Source organism: Anolis carolinensis, chromosome 4, assembly GCF_035594765.1.
Source record: "Anolis carolinensis isolate JA03-04 chromosome 4, rAnoCar3.1.pri, whole genome shotgun sequence".
NCBI lineage: Eukaryota > Metazoa > Chordata > Lepidosauria > Squamata > Dactyloidae > Anolis > Anolis carolinensis.
The window spans coordinates 237529560-237552793 of NC_085844.1; the positions used below are offsets into that span (position 1 = coordinate 237529560).

The 23234-nt window shown below is 39.7% G+C and overlaps 1 protein-coding gene across 8 annotated transcripts in view; it reads left to right on the plus strand.

The window, feature by feature from the left end:
- Positions 1-23234, plus strand: part of phactr3 (phosphatase and actin regulator 3) — a 269876-nt gene that overhangs the window by 40601 nt on the left and 206041 nt on the right. The window contains exon 2 of one of the 8 annotated variants that reach the window (XM_062979003.1): positions 12173-12379. The exons of the other annotated variants lie outside the window; for them this stretch is intronic. The gene's annotated coding sequence lies outside the window, so the exon portion shown is untranslated. The remainder of the gene's footprint in view (positions 1-12172; positions 12380-23234) is intronic. 8 annotated transcript variants of the gene reach the window in all.

Below are 23234 nucleotides of genomic sequence, written 5' to 3' on the forward strand. Positions count from 1 at the left end.
GGAAGAACTTTGCTGGATCAGACCAGAGGACTTTCTAGTTCAGTGTTCCATTCACCGAGACTGTCCAATTGCTTATAAATAGTCCACAAATAGACAATAATTGCACAACTACATGACCCAACCCTTCCTAATTAATGTTTTCTTGCAATGGATACAAACGGCAACACTGCCCTGATACTACCAGACTAAATCAGAGTGAGTTTGTCCCACTTTTCATTGAGGCTAGACTTGGGACAAGTGTGCCTTCTGAGAGGTCTACTGGCATCATGATGCTGTCCAGCCAATCAGGAAGATGTTTGTTGCAGCTTTTGAGAAGAATATAAAGCCCTCTTCATTCTAGCATCTTGTCCACTCACTGAATATGACAATTAGGAAACCATACTTTTAGGAAGCAAGTAACAACTTGGTTAGTAAATTATCTGAACAGCTTTGAAGTTCACTTTTTGCCTAGTCTATATTGCTTATACAGTGTATGTGAGATGATAGGAACACACAGTTAATTGGATAGTAGTCTTATGGAGTGAGTATCTGGCAGTGGATGGTGAAGTGGAGGTGAGATAGCTGCACATGGTAAACATCTCAGATCAACTAGCGGATGAAAGACCATTCCAGAGATCAACCAGTAAATGAAAGATCAACCAGTAAATTAATTACCATTCCAAAATACTCCATGGACAACCTGCTGAAAGTGGGGGGGGGGCAATTTCTCTTGGGCTTGAGAAGGTTTTCCTAAGTGAAGATTGCCCAATGGTGTAGGTGAAGTGTTTGTTTGGGTTCCCCAGGTTCTCATTGAAGCAATCAGGTATTCAACTGAATGAATGAACTATTGATCTGTATGGAAAATGGGGTGGTATTGTCCCATATGAGTGAGGCAATGCCTTCCCTACTGTGTCAGAAACCTTTGTGATGTCTACACTAGTTTATTGAGTAGGTTGTAAAGCTTTATGTAGAATAAAATCATTGCTCTGATGTGTTGGCCTCATTCTGGAGAGTGTGATGTTAGACTGCCTGTTGAGAGCCATATTTTTACAACACTTTATAGAGGAAATAGCTTCCATGCATATACGTAATTAGCACATTTCAGTTAATCATTTAGCATAGTCATATTACTATATAAAGTAATATGTGGAAGTATATATATATATATATATATATATATATATATATATAAACCCTGACCACATTTGGTGTCAAGAATTCTACCATTTTGTATGACCATCTCATTTTTTCTAGCATGTATATCAACTCTAATTAATATCAGATAAGAGACATTGACCAAGACAGGAACATATGGTAGACATATGAAGATTCAACCAAGCTGTTCTTATTTTAGATCAGAATTGTAATAAATTTTATTATTATCATAACTCTTTCAGGTTTGTACATTTCTGGAAAGACAAGTAGATTAAAATTTGGATTGCATTATGCTGACTCAGTTGCATGAAATATTAAACATTCTGTATGGTCTATTTGAAATTGATAAAGTTCCTTTCCACATAAAAGCCATTAATTGTAGGGAAGTAAAATATTCAAAGAATGATTTGTGCACATTATAAGGAAATAGCTGCTATAAAAACACCACTTACTTATAAAAACAAGACTGGTACTGTAAAATATGTTAGCACTTATGGCTAGCTTTGAATGAGAAAATGTTATGAAAGAATCTACCAAATGGTATAATTAAATGCAAACTGACTTTGCTTTATCCCCACTTAGCTTCATTAGGTACATGGTTGGCAGATTGCAATGCTTGATAGGTAATTTGTGATTAGAAATCTAAGGTGAAACATTATAAACATTAACATAGTAATCCAAGTCCTTATGAAAGCAATCCTTGCAGTATGACCAAAGCAATTTGTCATAAAAGCATGTGGGTGTTGAGGTTGCTCTTCATCCCAGCCTTCCTCAAATGGGTGCCAAACTCAAGACCTGTGGGCCAAATCTGGCCTACCATATTATTTTATGCAGCCCTCCAGATGCTGGACTACAACTCCTGTATTCCTTATAATCAGACATCATGACTAGAGCTCATGGGAGTTGTGATACAGTAACAAGTGGAAGGCTTCAGTTTATTCTGTTTTGCCAGGATTTGAATTTAGATGCAAGACTTGCAGATATGTTTGTAATTAAAATGTCATTTAACCTTTCACCAACTTCAGGGCCACAAGTGCTGTTGGGTTGCAACTTCCATTATCCCTAATCTGCACGGAGGAAAATTAAAAGTGTTGAGAGTTGTTATTCAATAACATCTGGAAACCAAAAACGGGTAGAATTACCAACAACGATGTAAATAAATTATAGCTAGCCCTCTGTATCTATGGATTAAATGGCTCTTTGAAGGCAATCATAAGGCTGATATGGCCCTTGATGAATATCTGTTTGACATACCTGAATTATAGCATGGTGACTGTTGTTGTAACTGTAGTGTGCCTTCATATCTATCCAATTCATGGTAATCCTAAAACAAACCTTTTACAGCCGGGCTGTGGCGCAGGCTGGTAAACAGCTGCTGCAATAAATCACTCTGACCATGAGGTCATGAGTTCGAGGCCAGCCTGTGGCGGGGTGAGCACCCATCAATTAAAAATAAAATATAGCCCCTGCTCGTTGCTGACCTAGCAGCCTGAAAGATAGTTGCATCTATCAAGTAGGAAATAAGGTACCACTTATAAAAGTGGGAGGCAAGTTTAACTAATTTACAACGTTGGAATGAGGAAGTGAGGAAGTACCATCAGAGTGGATGATGAAGCAGCTGCTCCCCCCTGTGGCCAGAATCGAACATCCCCTCAGGAGAAGGTTAAATTACCTCTGTGTCTGTCTGTCTGTTGTCTCTGTCTCGGTTCGATGTGTTTATGGGCATTGAATGTTTGCCCTATATGTACATAATGTGATCCGCCCTGAGTCCCCTTTGGGGTGAGAAGGGCGGAATATAAATACTGTAAATAAATAAATAAATAAATAAATAAATCTGGAAAGGGTTTAGCATTATCTTCATGAAGGCCACTAAGATTTTCATAGCCAAGTGAGGATTTGGATCTTAGTTTAGTGTCCAATACCGAAATCAGCAGACCATGCTGGCTCTCAGCATCATTATATCAATAGTTTTTCCTACTATTTCAACCCAGCAATGTTTAATGCCTTCAATCCTGGATAATCCCATATAGAGTGATCCTCCTAATATTACAAGTCTTCCTGTGCTCATGTTGTGTAGACAAAACTGCTCTACTCTCATACAAGAAAAGGGTATCAGCAAAACTCAGGATTTTTTGAGGTACATACAAAAACAAAACATGGGCACACAACTTTTTAAAAGAATGTTTCATGGCTCCTTTATAACTCAATAGCATGCAATATTGGGAGACAAATATGATAGTTTGTTGGAAGAAGATACATGAAGCTTTTTAAAAAGATTCAGCCTAGGTTTCCAAACTTGAATCTCTCAGACACTGCACTCTTAAATAAACTGCTTCAATTTACTACCAGACTGAATTCATGAATATTAAATGGTTAAATCCTCCATGTTACATAATCAAACAAGATGACTGGAAAGGGAGGGGGAGAATATTCAAAGATCTATCCACCGACCCAAAAATGAGACCTGCTCACATAATTAATAGAAAAATCCAATGTTTTAATGTACCCAGGAACAAGCACTTTTCAAAAGGAAAGCAGTTACAAAAAATCATTCTCTTTCTAGTTCTGGCTCTTTTAACAGGCCATTGTGACAATTTGCTCATGGAAATGCACTTACAGTCAGACCTCCACATTTGCTCGGATTAGGGTCACAAGGTCCCAGGAAAACTGAAAAACCATGAAAAAACTGTTTTCACCTGGGAAAACATCCCTCTAGGAATCTCTAGTTCCTCCACCATGACTATGGTCAACTACAGGTTGCACCACAGGACCTAGAGATTCTTAGACAAAACATGTTAATCAATTCCTTGAATAATAAAATCTGCAAAATCCAAACCTGTAAATGTAGAGAGCCAACTCTATTTGCGATATTTCAGGTCTGAATGGGCTGTAGTTGTATGATCAGTTTAATAGATCCCTGCAGTACAGTTGGCTCTTCACATCCATGGATTCTGCATCTACGGATTCAACCATTCACAGCCTATCTATCTATCTCAGGCATGGGCTGGCCCTCCAGGTGTTTTGAACTTCAACTTCCACAATTCCTAACAGCCAGTAAGCTGTTAGGAATTGTGGGAGTTGATGTCCAAAACAACCTGGAGAGCCAAAGTTTGCTCATACCTAAACTATCTCCAAAAGACAACCCTATAGATGTGTCTTTGAGTTTTCAAAAGTCTTGCAGTTAAGCAGACTAGAACCATGTTAGTACTTGGATGACCATTAGTGAATACCAGGACCTGAAGGCTAGATTACAGAAGAAACTGTCAAAACCACATCAGAGTGTTATTTTTCTAAGAAAACACTATGAAATCTTATGTCCAGGCTGTTGGCTAGGGCTGCCTACAGGGATATGGGAAAGGACACTCCTCCCCACCCAATAAAACAACTTTGGGTTGTCAGTCTGTTTCCCGGCACTATTCAAAGTGCTGAGTTTTTAACCTTTAAATTCCTTAATGACTTGGGTCTAGACCAGTGGTTCTCAACTGTGGGTCCCCAGATGTTTTGGCCTACAACTCCCAGAAATCCCAGCCAGTTTACCAGCTGTTAGGATTTCTGGGAGTTGAAGGCCAAAACACCTGGGGACCCACAGATAGAGAATTACTGGTCTGGACTATCTAAATGATTGTATCTTTTTTATACAAACCAGAATGTGTTTTAAATCTACAGCAGGCTCTCAGTTACCTGAAACTCAAGCAACTGGTTAAAAAAATTGAAGAAATAATACCCTAAAATTAAAATAAAATCAATTGTATAACACAACAAAATCCTGTTACATTAGGTTAAGTTTGTCTTTGTTTTAATTTGCTTTTAATTGCTGTATTTTAATGTTCATATTAAGTCAAAATAGAGTTTATGGTATGGTATAATATAGGGAATAGCATTAAGCTCATTTTTAATAGTAACTCTCAAGCAACCAGAAACTACATTTACCTAGTAACTATCCATTCTCATGGGTTCCGGGTGACTTAAAGGCTACTGTAATTAATTGTTTTAATCATGGTTTTAATAACATTGCCATTTAATTCTTTTTATAAAGCTTTTAAATAGAATTTTTAATGCAGTGATGCTTTATATTTTTGAATGCTGCCTTGGATCCCTTCTCAAAAGAAAAGTGAGGTATAAATTCAATACACAAATAAGTGACAACTGCACACTCATAAAGGAAAAAGTACAAGCATGCTTTGTGCTCCACCAAGCTAATTTAAGTTCTCAGGCCCTTCTACAACCATATAACCCAGAACATCAAGTCAGAAAATCCCACAATATCTGCTTTGAACTGGGTTATCTGAGTCCGCACTGCCATATATTCCAGTTCAAAGCAGATAATGTGGGATTTTATTCAGCTGTGTGGAAGGGCCCTCAGCCTTCATATGGGATAAAATCATTGCATCCAATTGATTCTTGCCAGCAAATTTTAAAACAAGTAAACATAATCAAATATTTCCACCATGACACCAATCTAGTCTTTTTGGAATATTTATTGTAATGTAGGTCTTATTCCAATTAAACTGAAGGCGGAACTAAATGGAGGCAGTTTCGAAAATGAAAAACCAGTGACAACGTATTCCAATTTATGCTTCATAGCAGTCGTTCCACACTTTTAATTTAAGAGCAATTCTGTGTATAGCCTTGAACACATCCTGTGTAGTCCTCTTTAAAGCCACGGAAGCGGAATTATTTCATTTGAAAATGAAGCAGTTAAAAGTATGTTGAGTAAGTTGCTTATCTTTTTAGTGGCATGATTATTACTTCACTTTATGCAGAATTGCTCAAATGCCACATTTTAATCTGACTTCAGCTGACTTTTGAAAGGTACATTGCTTTCAGATAGAAGATTATTCTGGGAGCAAGAAAAAGTGAAAAAGTCTAGTGAAAAAGAAAGGATGCTAGTTTGGGCATCATAATTTGCTAGTGCACATCTGTGACATCAGGTAGTGTATTGATCTGCATGTTTCCAAACACCTTAAAGTGGCTTTAAAGATCTGATCCCATATCAAATCTCCCCCAAACAACAATTTTATTTGCTATCAAAAAGAAACAGCAAAAAAGGTAATTGTTAATAAAGTTTCCCTTAGTTTATTCCACTTCTCTTGTCTGGTTTGTCAACAATTTAAAGTGGCTTTAAAGAAATTATTTTCCTGGAGAGATAATTTTAGAATTAAAGAGTACTCTGTACATCTGGAAGAAATCAGGTGGCAGCTGATATGGCTATGGAAGTGCAGCCATTGTCTGAAAAAATTGCTTGCTCTTATAACATTTCCGGAGCCAGTGTAGCTTGGCTATGCACTAGCACTCTGTAGTACATAAGACTAAAAACTTCGCAAAACTATAACTCCCATGATTCCTTAGCATTTAGCCATAAGTCACATCATACTGCATTAATTCTACAATGCAGATGTACTCTAAGTCCTTCTAGTCATGTTGTACTATACTGCCTCAGTTGTATACATTAATGAAGTCTTAAATGCTATCCAGTTTGCAAAGAGAACTCAATATGGCCATGTGAATTGTTTCTCCTGGAATATGAAGGTAATAATTTTCATGTCATGCCAGTGTTTGGAAAAAGGGAATTTCTGCCTATTGTGTGACAGGCAAGACCAGCCACCATATCTTTCCACAGATAGCCAAGCCAGTTCTGGTAGTTTGAAACTAGTCCACCATCTCTCTGTCCTTGCTAAGATTCATATTGGATCAACAATTCCAAAACAAGGTAATGTGTCCCTCTGTGATTACAAAGGATAGTGTTTACAAAACAGCCTGAAAGATCAATGACTATGAAAAAAATTGTGTGCGGGGAAGAGGAATGAATAAATCCAGCCACACAATTATCTTATCACAGTAACAACCCGGGAAATAATGGAGAAAGAATAAGGTTCAATAGTAATCGGCATCTCTGCAATTGACTCAACAAGAGATCCTATTCTTCAGCTGTCATTGCACTTTAATTTTATCTCCCTTAGACTAAGTTACTGCTTCCCGTTTCAATTGATTTTATGCAAAGTGAAAGAAAAATTGAAATGTTGGCAATGTTTGCAATTTGGCTCCACTGTCCAACTTTCCCCTGGACTGCCCTTCTCACATTAGGCAAGGCAAGGCAGTTGGCATAAAAGAGCAGCAACGTGTTTGTAATTTGCCATTCCACCATCAGGGAATGCAGAAAAAGCATTTGCAGAATTTCTGTACCAGGGACAAAAATATGTCTGCCTTTGGTTACTTTCGCCTTGACTTGAGTGAGTGGGGAGAGAGGTGCTATTTTTTGTTGTTTTCTTGAGGCAGTGAAATTACTTGGGACAGTTCTGGCTACCCAACTGTATCTCTAGGTGTCCTGAGTCTACCCACTTATAGCATAGTTTCGAAACTTTTGCACCACTTACACGATGTTATCTTCCAATCTGAGGTATTTTTTTAAAAAATGGATAAGACTTGGTTCTACTTTATTCCTCACATGCTGAATCTAGCATAGTCCAGAGAAAGATCATCTCGAAAGGCTTCCCCAAGTTAGTCATTGTGGTTTTTAATGCAGACAAAAAGATATGCAGACAAAAAGAAAACACACACATAACAGTGTGTGTGTGGGTGGGTAGGTAGTTCTGTGCATATTTCAGTGACAGTGCGAAATGAGAGATTAATTCACACCATTCTATAAACAGAACAGAGACCAACTGAGGCACATTTCAAAAATGAGCTAATTGTCCAGAGGAAGACCACCACTGAGAAATCCCTGAAATAAGGCCATAGTCAATTTAGCCTCCTCACTTGAATCAAGACTTTCTCAAGGCTGATTCTTATCTAAGGCTGATTGGCTTAGTGCTGTTCATTTCCTTCTATCTACTAGGATGGACCAGGCTCCACATGGTTTCTAGGAATCTTGTGGAACTGAGAATCTCATTAGATACATAATTTGTTCAGATGCCAAGTCAAAATTCATACAAAGAATTATAGAATCATAGATTTGGAAGAGACCACAGGGGCCATCCAATCCAACCCCTTGGATTCCAGTGCAGGAATGCATAATCAAAGCATCCCTGAGAGATGGCCATCCATCTAAAAACCTCAAGAGAAGTAAACTCCGCCACACTTCAAGCCATCATATTCCACTGCCAAAAAGCTCTTACTGTCAGGAAGTTCTTCCTAAATTCAACATTTTTAGATATGAAAATTTTCCATAGAAGGTACATATTTGTTTGATTTTGAATGCTTTGAATTTTCTTATGGATAAAATATGACATTGGCACTAATTTAACTGTATGCCTTCTATCAAATGCTGTCAAATACTATCCCAATTCATGTCTGTTGACAAATGCTAAATATCCTTGCAGTATCACTTAATTGTGAAGGCTAGATTTCTGCATGCTATATAAATGCTGTCAAATGTTTAAAAAGCTTGCTTGAAAATAATTTATTATTGAATGTTATATATCACACATGCCATGCATGTACATGCTAGCAGTCAGTTGGATAATGAATACTCCTACATGCAAAAAGTAACACTGCTTAATGCTCAATGCTACTGTGCACATTTGTGTCAGTGAAAAGGTAGCAAAATCAAGTCTAACAAACCTTATCCGAAGATAATAAGAACCGCTACTGTAGCAAGTAATGTATCAGTTCTCCAGGCTTTAGCTTAAAATGCAGAACAGAAGGAAAATAGTGGAAGGTGCTCATTAGCAGGGACAAGGGTTCTTTCTTCTAACAACCTGCAGTGAACCAGAAAGAGCTGGTGAAATCACCTCCCAGCAGAGCTCCAGGCCTATTGATAAAAGCCTGCAGAGGATGTCTGGAGCTGCTCCTTCCAGCCAAGATCTCAGTGGCACCCTGCAGATGCACCTTGTCACGCACCTGGAAAGAGATGACATCTTTTAGTACTTCTGTTCTGCACTGGAGAAGGGAGGAATAAGGCAGAATGTTGACCAAAGTTCCTAAACAAAGGAATTGATTCTTCTACATTTTCAAATCATCATAATTATACCGTCCAAGTGACAAAACTCCTTTTAGTTAGTCCTTGCATGTGTTCTGTTACTTCATTTTATTTAGCACTCCTGCTGTTTTCTTGTATGGATTCTGCCTTTGTTGAAATTAAAGAAAACGAGCTGACAAAATACCTACATTTGGAAAATGGGGATGGGTGGGGTGGATTTTTGTGAGATCTCTATGGCATCTAAGTGCAATCAGAAAATATTTTCCATCTGTTTATATGTGTAAAAGTGTAGAAGTGTATAACAAACAAGACAGATTGATAGGGATGGGGTGAGCCATCCAAAGAATAGGCAACTATAGACTTGAAGGCTCTATCCCAGGCATGGGCCAACTTGGGCCCTCCACGTGTTTTGGACTTCAACGCCCACAATTCCTAACAGCCTCAGGCCCCTTCCTTTCCCCCCTCAGCCACTTAAGCTACCCACACTCAAACCACTGCACCACCAAGCTGTTGTTTGACATCCCAAAGTCCTCCTTCATGTTCCCACAGGTGAGCAAGAGACAGGCAAAGGGCTTTGAACCACCATAAGAACAGTGTTGCAATGCCAGGTGAGGCTGGTTCTTTTAGGGTATGGAGGCAAAGAACACATCAATGGGTGACAGAAATAAAATATTTATTAGAGAGTAGACCAACATTACAGATATTAAGTGAAGCAAGTCTCCATATAAAATAATTCCCTATCTGAAGCAAATCTCACAGAGTAGTCTACTTCTTCTACCAACTATTCAGAGCCCTGAGAAGCAACGGTGGAGATATTCCTGACCAGCGATATGCTCTTTTGGTCTGCACTAAGTCTGTAGGAGTTTTTATAGACAAACCCCCTCCCTGACTATGTGCAATCCTGAACTCTCATCAACCACACTTTTCCCCGATTGGACGTGTGTTTCTGAGTGGCATCACCTGTGTTGTCTAAACAAACTAATTGAAAATGGTTATTTTGTTAACTGCTTTCCTATGTATACATTTAACTGGACATGTGCCTCAGAATGGCAGCACCTGTGTTTAAACCATCTAAAGAAACTGAGTATTATATTGCTGATGTCTTACCTATGTTTACATCTAATGCAGTGGTTCTCAACCTGGGGTCCCCAGATGTTTTTGGCTTTCAACAGCTGGTAAACTGGCTGGAATTTCTGGGAGTTGTAGGCCAAAAACATCTGGGGATCCCAGGTTGAGAACTACTGATCCAATGAAATAGGGATGCATATTCACTGGTGGTTGGTACAATATCCTTCCCACACCCACATTCCAGGGTCATACTGAACATGTCCTAATGATAGTCAGATGCCTAGCATGACTTTAAAAGGTAAAGGTTGTCCCCTGACATTAAGTCCAGTCGTGACCGACTCTGGGGGCTGGTGCTCATCTCCATTTCTAAGCCGAAGAGCCGGCGTTGTCCGTAGACACCTCCAAGGTCATGTGGCCGGCATGACTGCATGGAGCGCTGTTACCTTCCCGCCGGAGCGGTACCTATTGATCTACTCACATTGGCATGTTTTCGAACTGCTAGGTCGGCAGGAGATGGAGCTAACAGCTGCCGCTCCCGCCGCTCCCGGGGTTTGAACCTGGGACCTTTCGGTCTCCAGCTCAGTGCTTTAACGCACTTCACCACCAGGGCTTTAAGTATGACTTTAGTTAAAGCAAAAACCTAACTTCTGTTGAAGATGCAAAGATTTATGGGAAAAATAAGCTAAGAACATTAGCATCATAGGCTAAGAAGTTTAGCATAATGGGATGATTGACAGGAACATTCCTAATCTTCATACAGTGATCTTCCACTTTCCACTACAATTGTTCTCTTCTAATGTACTATAGCTGTTCACTCATATTCATGGGAAGCTTAGCTAAACTGCGTATATGCAGAGCATCTGGGAAGTATGTTGGCAAAGCTTGTTTGTAATAACACTATAGAAGAAGGAGTTTATTAAAGAGTCCTTGCCCTGTTTGCATGGGAGTGAGCCAGTGTCAGATAATTGTTGCTGTTTGGGTCAAACTATAGCTCAAACCAAACAATAATTGCTACCAATAGCCACAGATTCCTTATACAAGAACAGATCCAACATTCCTGAATGCATCACAACTGTGAAACTTAAGTAAGCTAATATTGAAGCTAAAGTGTTGGACCACAAGGTTTGAACCCTCAGTAGGCCATGCAATTCATAGAGTGACTCTGGTCTAGTCATTCACTCTCAATCTGACTACCTCAAAGGGTTGCTGTGAGGTTAAAAATTGGGAGTAGAAGAGCCGTGTGAACCATTCCAAATTCATTGGAGGAAAGGTGGCAAGTAATAATCAAATAAACACAATGCTCAGTATGAATGGGCAGTGAAAATGTACAGGACCCACAGTTGCAGGCATTGCTCCTGATATTAAGATGGGATCTTCTCAAATGGTAGAAATATTGGCAGCTGGTGGCTGTGAGATCAGTATGGTTGATGAACATCGTTCCTCCCCACGCATAAGTCTTAGTCATCAGGAGCTATCCAAGGTTCTGAACACCCCCCTCCCCAAACAGGCTTGACATCTTGAATTGCTGCTTTAAAGACAGGATTAAAACCACTGATATGGCAGTTACCACCCACCATTGAATGTGGCTGCAGTTTTCTGACACAATTATAAAAACAAGACTGACTGAGTAAAACCGAGTTTGTGGCATTTCAAGTGATTATATGTTTCTGTGTGTATGGTGTTAGAATCACTACAAAGAGCTGTAATTTCTGGCAGGAGTATGATTTCCAAGCTTAGCTCTTTCCACAAGCTTTTCTGCCACTTTTCCTACCCTCCTCCTCCTTCTCCTCCTCTTCCTCCCACACCTCCAGTTTAAAATGGCTTAGGGATAAAAAGCTTTTGCAACAGGAGGTAAAGGAATGTGCACAAAGATATGGGAGGGGGCATTGGTGGAAATGGCACTTGGCAGCTTGTTGTTAGTGCGAGGATGTGAAAGAACGAAGCCTGGTTCCTAAATCTGCATGAAATCATTGCGCTGCACAGATTGCAACAGACACAATCCAGGCAGCTCCCCCATAGGACCGGCATGCGTGTTTTCGTACTGTTCCCCAGGTTAAAATAAGAAATGCATCCAGCCGTCCATCCAGTGCAAATAGAATCTGTCTAGACTCCAGAAAGAGGTCAACGAGTGGAGATTTTGAAAGGAGAAATGTGAAGAGATTTCAAGAGATTACACAACGGAAGCCCCCGAGGGAATGAACTGCCTCCCCCAACTCTTCTGCATTCGATGTGCTCCAAATAAGAAGCAGGACTGTTGAGGTGAGTATCAAGATGATATGAAGGCTATTCCAGGCAGGTTTGTGAACATTTATTCATTATTTTTGGTGGTATCTCAGCAGGCACAGGGGATCTTTGACAAACATGCTCAAAGAAGGTAGTTTCTATTTTTGGAAGCAGAGAGACAGTTGCTGCCGAAACAGCTGAAATGTATGCACAATTTTGTTCACTTTTGTCAGGGATTTACATACTTCATTCATATGCCAACCATCCATTTCAGTGTGCCATGCGTTAATAATAGGGGCTGCTGCTAGCTCTTTACAGGCTTTTCTTGAACATTGTGAGCTTTAGATTTTGAAAGGGAACTTGTTATGGCTTGTCTGTCCCCTGCTAGTTCTCAGCAGGGGTGCACTTTGGGATCTAGAAATGCTGCAGATAAAACACCCTGAATTACCTCTAAAAGAGGACATCTTTAATCCTACAGATTAAATTAAGCTAAAAACATTCTTAACCTATCTTAAACCCCCCTTAGATTTTTTTTCATGTATTACTCAAGATAGATTCCTCTCCCCAAATAGACTTGATTGATATTGAGACCACCTTCACCAGGCCCATTCAGTTCTTAAGGTCACCTGGAGAACCCCTCCTGATGATATCATCCATCCCCCAAGGTCATCTCCATCATCATTTGGAGCAAGGCATTTAGCACTGTGGTACCACTGTATGTTCTAATGAATTAGAGTTTAGTGTCAGCCAATATTATGTAGGGCTTTGGGTGATGGACTAGGACTCTTGAAGCTAGAGTTGAAATCCCTGCTCAGCTATGGAAACTCACTGAGTGACCTTGGGCAGGTCGCACACTCCAAACCTCAAGAGCAGGTATAGGCAAACCTCAGCCCTCCGAGTGTTTTGGACTTCAACTCCCACAATTCCTAACAGCCACAGCCACAATTCCCAAAGAGCTGGGCATGTTTAACCTGCAGAAGAGAAGGCTGAGAGGAAACATGATAGCCATGTACAAATACGTGAGAGAAAGTCATAGGGAGGAGAGAGCAAGCTTGTTTTCTGCTGCCCTACAGACTAGGACGTGGAGCAATGGCTTCAAACTACAGGAAAGGAGATTCCACCTGAACATCAGGAAGAACTTTCTCACTGTGATAACTGTTCAGCAGTGGAACTCTCTGCCCTGGAGTGTGATGGAGGCTCCCTTTTTGGAGGCGTTTAAGCAGAGGCTGGATGGCTATCTGTCGGGGGTGCTTTGAATGAGATTTTCCTGCTTCTTGGCAGGGGGTTGGACTGGATGGCCTGTGAGGTCTCTTCCAACTCTACGATTCTGATTCTATGAGCCGTTGGCTGTTAGGGATTGTGGGAGTTGAAGTCCAAAACACCCGGAAGGCCAAAGCTTGCTCTTGCCTGCTCAAGAGTAAGGCAATGGCAACCCCACCCTGAAGAAATCTTGCCAAGAAAGCCCCGTGATAGGTTTAAATTAAGTATTTAATTGTTGTAATTGTGCTGTTTGATTTTATTTAATTTTGTTTTTGGGCATTGAATTTTGCAAAACCTGTAAGCCGCCTTGAGTCCCTACGGGTGAGAAAAGCGGGGTAAAAATGTTATAAATAATAAATAATAATAAATAAATTTTCCACAACAACAGCTTATATGTTTGGAAAACATGTTGAAAAATTAACTGCTTTTGCAACCCTTCCTTGTCTAGCTCACCATTTTTGTGGGCAACATAGATAATGCATTCTGATTTGTGTACATTATATGCTGGACAATTATTGTGCACTTCTTTGAATCCATGTTTCAGCATAAATTTCGAATATTGCTGTGAAAACCATGATGAATTATTTTTGGACAGCATACATCATAACAGTTTTGGATTTATCTCCCTACAATTCCCTAAAAGGACTATTAATTCCATTATTTTATAAAAATGAATTTTATATCTAGGTTTTCTTGCAAAAAAGTGATAAAAGATGTTTCCAGATGGAGGGCTTTCAGCCATATCAGTTAAAAACAGTATTCTCTTTTTTCATCCTTAAAAGCTTTGTTTAAAAAGGGGGGAGAAACCAGAGACGAAAATTATGGGAAAATGCAGAAGGCTTAGAGGTAGAAGACAGCTGTTTTCTGCCTTCCAGCTACTCTTTTCATAACTTCGATGAATGATGCAAATTAATTTCATGGTAAAGAGCCATTTCTAGGAGCACTGTTGAGTTAACTTTCATAATTTTCCCAAAAGAGCACAATGAAGCAATATGCTCAGCCTCACAATCAAGGTAGCCTAGGACCACTGTATGAAAAAAAAATACTGGAGTAGATAGGCCTCTGGTTTGATTTAGTATGGTTCTTTTAATGTTTATATAAGGTAATGCAATGTAGAAGCCATTATTTGAAACGTCTTAATACAAACCTACCTAGTGAGCTTAAAGGCTAGAGTGTAAATGTTCTCCAAAGTATAAAGAAGCCAGAACATTTTAAGAAGTTGCCTTAGCATTAGACATGCACAATGTCAATGTGTTCCTTCCCATTGTGCAATTGAGAGACTATCTGCTGACAGGCTCCATTTCAAGGTCCCTGCTCTCCTCTATGATAGTATCTTTATCTTTAAATCAGACTTGGACTAGGTGGACTTGAGCTGGGGTGGACTTCACATGCATCTCTCATCCAGTCCCAGTGTGGACCCCAGAAATTGAGGCACACATGCCTTACTTCTTGGTGGACATGGGATGTTCTACTTCTTCCCTCAGCACACCTCAAGTTTAAAATAGCTTAGAGATATCATAGTAGCATGGTGAGGGACTCTCACCATGCTCTGCAAGGAACCTTTCTGCATCGTACCTGCACTCTATTTGTGCTAATATATGGGATTGATAGTCCATGTTTATTAGTGAAGCATGAATAGTTCCTGCTTTACATGGCAGTCTACCAGAGTAGTTGTCTTCTAAAGCAGTGTTTCTCAAACTCTTCTCCCCCAGGTGTTTTGGACTTCAGCTCCCAGAAATCTCAGCAAGCTTACCAGCTGTTAGGAATGGTGGGAACTAAAGTCCAAAACATCTGGAGGAGCAGAGTGTGAGGAACACTGAAATAAAGGAAAGGATAATACTGGGTGCCACTTCTAAGGCTAACCAATTCATTTTCAGCATAAACAACTAATAACAACTGAAGTCATTGCAACACATGTTTTTAGACTAACACAGCTTTCTCTTTGAAAGTCGGCCTCTGGTTTTCTGAACCAATTCATTTTTCCACCTGGGATGCTTATGATTTTAGCAAGAGTTTGGATAATTAGTGATTGATTCCCATCACTTGTAATAATATTTAAAAAGTAACTTGTTGCCATCATTTGATACAGTGGTAGGAAATATCTTGTTAAGTTGCTTAATGCATTGGTCATTAATTTTTCATTTTGTTTGTTAAGGATTTGGGGGGGGAGGTGAATAGTGTTAACAGAATGACATAACATTTGAAACACTCTTGTCCAGACAGATGCCCTTTAAAATGAATAAAAGCCACATTTAATATAATGTTAAAGATTTCACTAGATGTACAATAAGTAGCTTACGTCTCATTAGTTACTATTACTTTTGAAATATAACTTCACTCTTCCTCATCCCCCCCCCCCCCCAGGTACTTGTTACAGGTAGCTTGTTAATTATTTCTCTTGTACATATGATGTCCAAGGTCAGGCTATAGATTTGTGGTTTTATTGGTTTAAATGAGTGGTGTTAATTATCATAATCAGTTTTGTTATGGTTGGGTACATGTATTGAGTGATATCGTTGAACAGTAGGCACATTTTGAGAAATCTGAGTAGTAATTAGATATATCTAATTACTCATTCAAACTGTTCTTGTGGACTCATTGACTTCATGTCAGATGGACGAAATTCCTATAGTTATTGATATGTCAGCAGCAGGCTCCTCCCTACTAATTTTGCTCACAAACAAGTCCAATCTCTGTTGAGGCAGATGATAAAGAGTTTCCTTAATCAATTCTGAACCTCTTGACTTTTTAATGACTATGTTAAGATTCAAAATGAATTTGACAGGAGTCCCCCACTCCAGATACTTCAAGGATTTTGGTGTCGTAAGGATAATGTTATTTATTTTACCTCGTATATTTTTAGATTCTGATGATGATAAGCTTACAGCTGCTTGCCTTTACTGGTTTTTGCTCTAGTTCTCAAATGCCTTTGTTGCATAATACATCTGCTTGGGTTTAGAGTGCCATAGGATTCTTGGTTGAAGCAGAATTCTAGCTGCAATATCAGGCTAATTTAGTACGTCTATTGGAATTTGTTTTTTAAGTGGGGATTTCGTCACTATGTAGTTTCCCTAGCCAGACGTTTTCAAAAAGAGCAACAGAAGGTGCAATGCATTGCATGATGGCTGAGGTGAAAAGAAGCCAATCTATCACCAGAGGAATGAAATGAACATGTGATTATAGAGAGCATTCTGACATACAACATGGCACTGCGGATATCTTCCCAAAAGACTTGTTTGGTGTTTTTGCAGTACATTTTATTTCAACTGGGTATGACTTTGAGATGTGTGAATCAAAATGGAATTTGGGCCAAGTAATGAAGCCAGAAGTTCTTGACTGGATCACAGAGAATGTAAAGATAAGGAGGAGACTGGGCAACTCAATGATAAAAATGATGCAGAAGACCATTTACACTGTCTAAACCTAGATATAAAGGCAGAAGATAAATCAAGATTCCTTTCGAGTCTTGTTTGGCCCAGCTTTGAACATCAATTATGGGGGGAAATGTGTGGGAACAGATGAGCCCTGAGAAAATTATGTATTGGTATTTCCATTCAGAATAATAATGCTGCATGCAAGGGAGATGTCTACAAAATATTTTGATGGATTTTGTCCATAGATGTGGGATGGAAGGGCAGATGGTGGTCATTGCTAACTGTCTGTCTGCCTTTGCTTGCTTGCAGGCAATATGGTGCCTTCTAAATCTGCAAAATAAACAAAATAAATATCCAGCACATTCCTGTTTCCCTAGATCACATATGGCAGTAACGTGGCTTCAGATACAAAAGTCAGATATTCTAAATGAAGGCATTAAAGCTGTCCAATAGGATATGTAAATTTGATTGGATATCTGACACATTTTAAGTGGCTTATTCCCAGTGATCCTCATTAAGAAACAAAAGGTTGATGTGGAAAGGAGCAGCAGGAACGACTCTTGGGTACACAAGGCAAGACTGATGAGCGGGTTTATTGTTCTTTTGTGCGGTTGCCCTTTGTCTGCTTTCATAAATGCATTATGAATAGTTTCCTAACAGTCTCAAGTGACCCATAGAGGCATCTTAGCCTTCTTGCATAGAAATGTTTAATGGATCGATCTATACGAAGAAAGATTAACTCTTTCAGGTGGCATTGTGTTAGAGAGTCAGCTTCAAATCTGCACTGTAGATCAGAAAAGAATTAAGACATCAGTTTCATTCCATTGTTAATGTATATTAACTCTTCCTTTTCCCCTCATCTTTTGAAGTATGCTTCTTGCATATTCTCCTGTCTCCAAACAATACATTTTATGAATTTTAAAACACTTTACTCATTTAGAGGAAAGACACTTCAGTTTGTCTATTCCATTAAAAGCCAAGAACCATTTATTCGGTAGCCCCATCCACCAGTGACTTGCTGATGATCTGCCCTCAGTATTTCTGCAATACGTTTTTCAGATATTGTTTATGGATGGCAAAATCTTAAGTCTAAAATGCAAATAGCATTTCTGCTCTACGTTGCTTCTGAAGTGGAGATCTCTTCCAAAGGCTGAAATGTATAGCAGACCATTTAGAAAAATTATAGCCTCTAAGTCAGCTCTCTGTGTACAATTGTTGCTACAAAAGTAATCTAGAGTTCAAGTTATGCTTTGCTAAGACATAACACTCTTCCTTGTTTTGAAGTGGTGGGTGTGTATCTTCTTTTTTGCTCACGGTGCTGTAGCTATAGAAATGGAACAGAATGTTCTCTATATGTTCCTAGAGTACATCTCTCTTCGATTGTCCCTGCTGTCTGGAGCTGGAAGGAATTGGACTCTAATATATTAAACACCACAGTTTCCCAGCCTTGACTTGTGTATAATTCTGTCCCATTTCTCCTTTTGTTTTTTGGGGGTTTTTTTTTTGCATGATTCTTCCTTTCTTCAGTTCCTAAGATTTTACATTAGATTGTGTCTTTCTGTGTTAGGTCTCTTAGATGTTGTTTTTCTTATGTGCTTTCCAGTTGACTCTGACCTATCATGGTGTTTTCTTGAAGAGATTTCTTCAAGGGTTCACCTTTGTCTTAGACTCTTAGAGAAAGTGACTTGCTGAAGCTCACCCAGTCATTTCTATGGATGAATGGGATGGATTGCTGCCAGCTTTTTCACATTGTGGTTACAATCTTTTGGTCAGCCACATCTTTCCCTCTAGGATCTATTCCATGCTGTAAAGCCCTTTCTAACTTCAAATACTATGGGATTTTGTCTGACCTCCATCTTACATCCCTGTCCTGTCTTGTTTTTACTGACCACAATCTAAAGCTGCTTTTCTACAATGCAAGTCAGCCTCAGAGGAATGCAGTGGTAAAGCCCCATGCCAAGATAGGTTTTCCTTAAAGGTAAAGGTTTCCCCTGACGTTACGTCCAGTTGTATCCGACTCTGGGTGTTGGTGCTCATCTCCATTTCTAAGCCAAAGAGCCGGTGTTGTCAGTAGGCATCTCCAAGGTCATGTGGCCAGCATGACTGCACGGAGCACCGTTACCTTCTCGCCGGAGAGGTACCTATTGATCTACTAACATTTGCATGTTTTTGAACTGCTAGGTTGGCAGAAGCTGGGGCTAACAGCGGGTGCTCATTCCGCTCCCTGGATTCAAACCTGTGACCTTTTGGTCTGTAAGTTCAGCAGCTCAGTGCTTTAACACACTGTGCCACCAGGGGCACCTGTGCAGCTGTGGTTTTCTTTAGGGTTGCCATAAATAGGAAATGACCTGAAAAGGCATCATAACAACAATGGTGTTTATCACTAGCACTCTTTTTTTCCTTGTTTCAGTGTTGTTCAGTTGCTTCCATGCCAGTGGTAGAATTGAAACCAGTCTGAATTTTTGTCCAAGCTTTAAATTGCTATCAAGGTGTTGAACTGAATTCGGTACATCCTTGAAAGTATGGATTAAACTTAAAACAAATCCACACTTCTCAATAAATGTATCTACACTTTAGAATTAATGCAGTTTGACACTACTTTACCTGGTTCAATCTTATGGAATAACAGGAGTTGTAGTCTTACAAGATCTTTATCCTTCTCTGCCAGAGTGCCTCGCCAAACTATGACTCTCAGGATTCCAAAACATTGAGCCATGTCAGTGAAAGTGGTGCCAAACTGCGTTAATTCTACACTGTAGGTGCACCACTTTTCTATCAGATTTATTGTCTGTGTGCTCCATGTATTAACTCTTACATACTTTCTGAGACCTATTTTTAGTCATCAGGCAATTCAAAATGTCAATTTCTGGACAAACTGGCACCATCCCCTCTTTTAATGAAGAAGGACGTCACACTGCTTTTGTTTCCAGAGCAACTGAACATTTCAAGTCGCCACACCAGTTCAGCCAAACAATGTGGAAAGCTTTGGTGTCAGGAGCACAGTATATAAAATAGATGGATTCTGAAGAGATTACTTTTTATTCCTGCTGAGCTCTGTGCTGGGATGTGGCCAAAGTGTGAAGCCGCTCTCAGTTGCCCTGAGCTCTGATGCCATTGTAAAATACACTTTCAGTGTTTAAAAAACCCAACACGTCCTGATAAAACAACCCATGCCAGTAATATTGAAGTGGGTGGCTGGGTAGAGTGCAACATAAAATACTTTGTTAGTTGTGTACCCCAAACAGCTGTGTAGTCTATCTGGATGGTATAATGAATCCTGCACTTCTCGAGAGTTTGCTTATAAATATTTAATCATTGCCACCTACGCCCCCCTCCTTCTGCTTGCTTAAAATCAACTTTTTCCTCAGGTGAAATTCAATTACATCCAATGTTTCTTCACATAATTGATTTTTGTTTAGACATATTTACTACCTCTGTTTTTGTCTATAGATTGGGCTACTCTATGGTCTTTGGCTACCTCAGGCAAAGAACAAAATGACAATCATATCACACTGAATTTATCTGTTTCAGAAACTAGTATTTGGATGGATGATTGCTAGAGGGTCGGGATCTCTATATGAGGCTGGGAAATAATTCTGACTAAAAACTGGAAGAGTTGCAGGAAGTCAGAACTGATGACAGTAGATCAATAATCCAACTCAATACAAGGCAACTTCCTACATTCCTGTGTGCCATATTCCACATGCATAAGTCAAAAGGACTGGCAACTGAGTATTATGGCAGTGCTGGCCATGGGACAATGGGCAGTGCTGGCACCTAGAAGCAACAAGTAAAATCAGGGTGGAGAGTCCAATCAGGTGAAATTAAGGACTCTATGTATATTCTTGCAAAAAAATACATGCTGGCAGCAATTGAGCAACAAAGGGCTATGTTTTTTTTTTTTAAACCCACCAGTAAGGATCAAGCACTATTTCCAAACTATGTATGTCACAGTTCTTCTTTGCATCTTATTTCATCCCTCTGGGTGTTCTCATATCAGCAAAACATGGTTTAGAATGTTTTATACATGTTTCTCTTCAACATGAAATCACTATGAAAATATAAGATTTTCTCTGTTACAGCAAACCACTTTCTTCAATGTGGCTCTACCACACTTAAGCCTTATGGTCACTTTTTGCCCTTTACTGTTCAGAGCCATACCCTGTAATACCCTCCGTCTTCCCATCTCATAGCATATTACCTAATGATGGGCCAGCTCTATACAATGACAAGAGAAGTGCAATATTTTTTCCTGTGGGTTCCATCTTGCTGTTGCACTTCTTCTGGTTGTAATAACAGCACAGTGCATATTCACTTGTCTTAAGTCAATAAAGATATATTTGACAAGAGAACAGAGGCCAGTATGAAGGCACCAGCTGGGATCTGCCACCATGGAGACTTAACAGTGTTTGGAAGAACAAACTGAAGAGGAATAGCTTCATGTTTATGGAGGCACTGCATGTTTGTGGGTCTCAGTGAGCTTATCTGGAGGTTGCAGGCAGCTGTAGTAACAACTAGATCAAGATGCTGTTTAAATTTCCAATAATAGGCAGGCATATTGCTGGTAAAAGTTTTTCACAACTTGCCTGTTGGAAGGATCACAAGACTGCCTTTTAAAGACTTTGCCAGCATGTTCTTACAATTCTACTTGAATTCTTCTGATTTCACTAACTCCTCTTCCCCTCCCATCCCAGTTCTCCAGGAGTTACATAACTGAATGGTGGTACAGAACCAACCCTGTTATATGCCAGTGAAATGAGGACCACCTACAGACTTCAGACTCAACTTCTGGAATGATTCCACCAGTGTTGCCTCCGAAAAATCCTGCAAATATCTTGGGAAGACAGGCAGACAAATGTCAGCATTCTGGAAGAAGCAAAAACCACCAGCATTGAAGTGATGATCCTCCACCATCAACTCCTCTGGACTGGCCACATTGTCCAAATGCCCGATCACCGTCTCCCAAAGCAGTTACTCTACCCTCAACTCAAGAATGGTAAACAGAACATTGATGGTCAGCAAAGGAGATTTAAAGATGGGCTTAAAGCTAACCTTAAAAACTGTGGCATAGACACCAAGAACTGGGAAGCCCTGGCCCTTGAGCATTCAAACTGGAGGTCAGCTGTTATCAACAGTGCTGTGGAATTCAAAGTGGAACAAATGGATGGCAAAAGGGAGAAACGCGTCAAGAGGAAGCTGCACCAAGCCAACCCTTGTCAGGACCACCTTTTATCTGGAAACAATGTCCTCACTGTGGAAGAACATGTGGATCAAAAACTGGTCAGAACGGTCACCTACAGACCCACCACCAAGATCCTAGATTTGGAAGGCAATTATGGCCATGGGTGAAAGCCTATGATGATGACAGAAGCATATCCTCCAATATTTCAGAGCTGAAAACCAGGACATATGTAGACAAGCAACATCAGAGTGAGGTTAGGATGGCAAAATAAAATAATGAGGAGGAACAGACAAGTTAAGAGAGACTACAGAAGTTTGCTTTTAACTAAGTCTACAGAGAAAGGCAAAATTCTCTGCCTTCCAGTTCTCTCTCCCAGATGTGTTAATTGAGCTCAAACTACTTTTGCACTCTGCATTCAATTTGAAATAAGCTGAGTACAAAGGAAATGAAAAAAAGTGGTGGTAGAAGTTGAAACTGAAGAAGTGGGATGATGCAGGATTCATTAGGATGGGTCCTGCCAAACCACGACAGTTTTGTGACATGTTGATACCACTTGAATATAATGCACATATTTAAAATCATGAGCACAATATCACTTTTCACCCCTCTGCTACCTTATCCTGCTCTGGTCCAGTGGGAATAAGCACCTCCTAAGCTGAGTGGCCTGTTCTAAACCAAGTAATATTGGAATTAATCTAAGGTTTTGAAGAAACCTCTTTATCACAAAGAAGATGGCCTTCCTTATCTCAGCCATGCTAACTTGGGCATGATGGTTGTTATAGTACCACACTTCTGGAAAGCTGGGAAGATCATGAAAATGGGGCTGGATCTGTGTATAAACAAAAGACCACCTTCAGCTTTTCCTTGCAGTTATTAATAACAATCCTTGCTATTTCTAGAACCATGCCAGTCTTGGCTCAGTGGTGCATATTTTATTAAACTCTTTAAAGTATTTAGCAGCTGTGATGGTGCCAGATGCCATAGTAAATAAATGATGTCTCCTGTTGGAGGAGTAAGAAGTGTGAATCTACCATAGTTTGTATTAAATTTCTAGGACCGGGAAAACATTTTGTTT